Consider the following 5,000-nt stretch of genomic DNA (forward strand, 5'->3'; position numbering starts at 1 on the left):
TGGCTATGCACCAACCATGTCAAGATCAATTCCTTTTGATCCCAAACTTCTCCCACATCACTTTGAAGGCATTTGTGAGGATTGAGTCCAGCCACTTTTCCAAAACCATGATTTTCGTTTTTCACCAAAATCACCACCAAGCCACAAAATCAAGCCAAAAATCCAAAATCATGAACTTGGCTATGCACCAACCATGTCAAGATCAATTCCTTTTGATTCCAAACTTCTCCCACATCACTTTGAAGGCATTTGTGAGGATTGAGTCCAGCCAGTTTTCCAAAACCATGATTTTCGTTTTTCACCAAAATCACCACCAAGCCACAAAATCAAGCCAAAACACCAAAATCATGAACTTGGCTATGCACCAACCATGTCAAGATCAATTCCTTTTGATCCCAAACTTCTCCCACATCACTTTGAAGGCATTTGTGAGGATTGAGTCCAGCCACTTTTCCAAAACCAACATTTTCGTTTTTCACCAAAATCACCACCAAGTCACAAAATCATGAACTTGGCTATGCACCAACCATGTCAAGATCAATTCCTTTTGATCCCAAACTTCTCCCACATCACTTTGGAGGCATTTGTGAGGATTGAGTCCAGCCACTTTTCCAAAACCAACATTTTCGTTTTTCACCAAAATCACCACCAAGTCACAAAATCATGAACTTGGCTATGCACCAACCATGTCAAGATCAATTCCTTTTGATCCCAAACTTCTCCCACATCACTTTGGAGGCATTTGTGAGGATTGAGTCCAGCCAGTTTTCCAAAACCATGATTTTCGTTTTTCACCAAAATCACCACCAAGTCACAAAATCAAGCCAAAAATCCAAAATCATGGAACTTGGCTATGCACCAACCATGTCAAAATCAATTCCTTTTGATCCCAAACTTCTCCCACATCACTTTGAAGGCATTTGTGAGGATTGAGTCCAGCCAGTTTTCCAAAACCATGATTTTCGTTTTTCACCAAAATCACCACCAAGCCACAAAATCAAGCCAAAACACCAAAATCATGAACTTGGCATTGCACCAACCATGTCAAGATCAATTCCTTTTGATCCCAAACTTCTCCCACATCACTTTGGAGGCATTTGTGAGGATTGAGTCCAGCCAGTTTTCCAAAACCAACATTTTCGTTTTTCACCAAAATCACCACCAAGTCACAAAATCATGAACTTGGCATTGCACCAACCATGTCAAGATCAATTCCTTTTGATCCCAAACTTCTCCCACATCACTTTGGAGGCATTTGTGAGGATTGAGTCCAGCCAGTTTTCCAAAACCAACATTTTCGTTTTTCACCAAAATCACCACCAAGCCACAAAATCATGAACTTGGCTATGCACCAACCATGTCAAAATCAATTCCTTTTGATCCCAAACTTCTCCCACATCACTTTGAAGGCATTTGTGAGGATTGAGTCCAGCCAGTTTTCCAAAACCATGATTTTCGTTTTTCACCAAAATCACCACCAAGCCACAAAATCAAGCCAAAACACCAAAATCATGAACTTTGCTATGCACCAACCATGTCAAGATCAATTCCTTTTGATCCCAAACTTCTCCCACATCACTTTGAAGGCATTTGTGAGGATTGAGTCCAGCCACTTTTCCAAAACCAACATTTTCGTTTTTCACCAAAATCACCACCAAGTCACAAAATCATGAACTTGGCATTGCACCAACCATGTCAAGATCAATTCCTTTTGATCCCAAACTTCTCCCACATCACTTTGGAGGCATTTGTGAGGATTGAGTCCAGCCAGTTTTCCAAAACCAACATTTTCGTTTTTCACCAAAATCACCACCAAGCCACAAAATCATGAACTTGGCTATGCACCAACCATGTCAAAATCAATTCCTTTTGATCCCAAACTTCTCCCACATCAGTTTGAAGGCATTTGTGAGGATTGAGTCCAGCCAGTTTTCCAAAACCATGATTTTCGTTTTTCACCAAAATCACCACCAAGCCACAAAATCAAGCCAAAAATCCAAAATCATGAACTTGGCTATGCACCAACCATGTCAAGATCAATTCCTTTTGATCCCAAACTTCTCCCACATCACTTTGAAGGCATTTGTGAGGATTGAGTCCAGCCAGTTTTCCAAAACCAACATTTTCGTTTTTCACCAAAATCACCACCAAGCCACAAAATCAAGCCAAAACACCAAAATCATGGAACTTGGCTATGCCCCAACCATGTCAAGATCAATTCCTTTTTATCCCAAACTTCTCCCACATCACTTTGGAGGCATTTGTGAGGATTGAGTCCGGCCAGTTTTCCAAAACCATGATTTTCGTTTTTCACCAAAATCACCACCAAGCCACAAAATCAAGCCAAAACACCAAAATCATGAACTTGGCTATGCACCAACCATGTCAAGATCAATTCCTTTTGATCCCAAACTTCTCCCACATCACTTTGGAGGCATTTGTGAGGATTGAGTCCAGCCACTTTTCCAAAACCAACATTTTCGTTTTTCACCAAAATCACCACCAAGTCACAAAATCATGAACTTGGCATTGCACCAACCATGTCAAGATCAATTCCTTTTGATCCCAAACTTCTCCCACATCACTTTGGAGGCATTTGTGAGGATTGAGTCCAGCCAGTTTTCCAAAACCAACATTTTCGTTTTTCACCAAAATCACCACCAAGCCACAAAATCATGAACTTGGCTATGCACCAACCATGTCAAAATCAATTCCTTTTGATCCCAAACTTCTCCCACATCACTTTGAAGGCATTTGTGAGGATTGAGTCCAGCCAGTTTTCCAAAACCATGATTTTCGTTTTTCACCAAAATCACCACCAAGCCACAAAATCAAGCCAAAACACCAAAATCATGAACTTTGCTATGCACCAACCATGTCAAGATCAATTCCTTTTGATCCCAAACTTCTCCCACATCACTTTGAAGGCATTTGTGAGGATTGAGTCCAGCCAGTTTTCCAAAACCAACATTTTCGTTTTTCACCAAAATCACCACCAAGTCACAAAATCATGAACTTGGCATTGCACCAACCATGTCAAGATCAATTCCTTTTGATCCCAAACTTCTCCCACATCACTTTGGAGGCATTTGTGAGGATTGAGTCCAGCCAGTTTTCCAAAACCAACATTTTCGTTTTTCACCAAAATCACCACCAAGCCACAAAATCATGAACTTGGCTATGCACCAACCATGTCAAAATCAATTCCTTTTGATCCCAAACTTCTCCCACATCAGTTTGAAGGCATTTGTGAGGATTGAGTCCAGCCAGTTTTCCAAAACCATGATTTTCGTTTTTCACCAAAATCACCACCAAGCCACAAAATCAAGCCAAAAATCCAAAATCATGAACTTGGCTATGCACCAACCATGTCAAGATCAATTCCTTTTGCTCCCAAACTTCTCCCACATCACTTTGAAGGCATTTGTGAGGATTGAGTCCAGCCAGTTTTCCAAAACCAACATTTTCGTTTTTCACCAAAATCACCACCAAGCCACAAAATCAAGCCAAAACACCAAAATCATGGAACTTGGCTATGCACCAACCATGTCAAGATCAATTCCTTTTTATCCCAAACTTCTCCCACATCACTTTGGAGGCATTTGTGAGGATTGAGTCCAGCCAGTTTTCCAAAACCATGATTTTCGTTTTTCACCAAAATCACCACCAAGCCACAAAATCAAGCCAAAACACCAAAATCATGAACTTGGCTATGCACCAACCATGTCAAGATCAATTCCTTTTGATCCCAAACTTCTCCCACATCACTTTGGAGGCATTTGTGAGGATTGAGTCCAGCCAGTTTTCCAAAACCAACATTTTCGTTTTTCACCAAAATCACCACCAAGTCACAAAATCATGAACTTGGCTATGCACCAACCATGTCAAGATCAATTCCTTTTGATCCCAAACTTCTCCCACATCACTTTGGAGGCATTTGTGAGGATTGAGTCCAGCCAGTTTTCCAAAACCAACATTTTCGTTTTTCACCAAAATCACCACCAAGCCACAAAATCATGAACTTGGCTATGCACCAACCATGTCAAGATCAATTCCTTTTGATCCCAAACTTCTCCCACATCACTTTGAAGGCATTTGTGAGGATTGAGTCCAGCCAGTTTTCCAAAACCATGATTTTCGTTTTTCACCAAAATCACCACCAAGCCACAAAATCAAGCCAAAACACCAAAATCATGAACTTGGCTATGCACCAACCATGTCAAGATCAATTCCTTTTGATCCCAAACTTCTCCCACATCACTTTGAAGGCATTTGTGAGGATTGAGTCCAGCCAGTTTTCCAAAACCAACATTTTCGTTTTTCACCAAAATCACCACCAAGTCACAAAATCATGAACTTGGCTATGCACCAACCATGTCAAGATCAATTCCTTTTGATCCCAAACTTCTCCCACATCACTTTGGAGGCATTTGTGAGGATTGAGTCCAGCCAGTTTTCCAAAACCAACATTTTCGTTTTTCACCAAAATCACCACCAAGCCACAAAATCATGAACTTGGCTATGCACCAACCATGTCAAGATCAATTCCTTTTGATCCCAAACTTCTCCCACATCACTTTGAAGGCATTTGTGAGGATTGAGTCCAGCCACTTTTCCAAAACCATGATTTTCGTTTTTCACCAAAATCACCACCAAGCCACAAAATCAAGCCAAAAATCCAAAATCATGAACTTGGCTATGCACCAACCATGTCAAGATCAATTCCTTTTGCTCCCAAACTTCTCCCACATCACTTTGAAGGCATTTGTGAGGATTGAGTCCAGCCAGTTTTCCAAAACCAACATTTTCGTTTTTCACCAAAATCACCACCAAGCCACAAAATCAAGCCAAAACACCAAAATCATGGAACTTGGCTATGCCCCAACCATGCCAAGATCAATTCCTTTTTATCCGAAACTTCTCCCACATCACTTTGGAGGCATTTGTGAGGATTGAGTCCAGCCAGTTTTCCAAAACCATGATTTTCGTTTTTCACCAAA

Source organism: Phaseolus vulgaris, chromosome 10 (assembly GCF_051622355.1).
Source record: "Phaseolus vulgaris cultivar YP4 chromosome 10, ASM5162235v1, whole genome shotgun sequence".
NCBI lineage: Eukaryota > Viridiplantae > Streptophyta > Magnoliopsida > Fabales > Fabaceae > Phaseolus > Phaseolus vulgaris.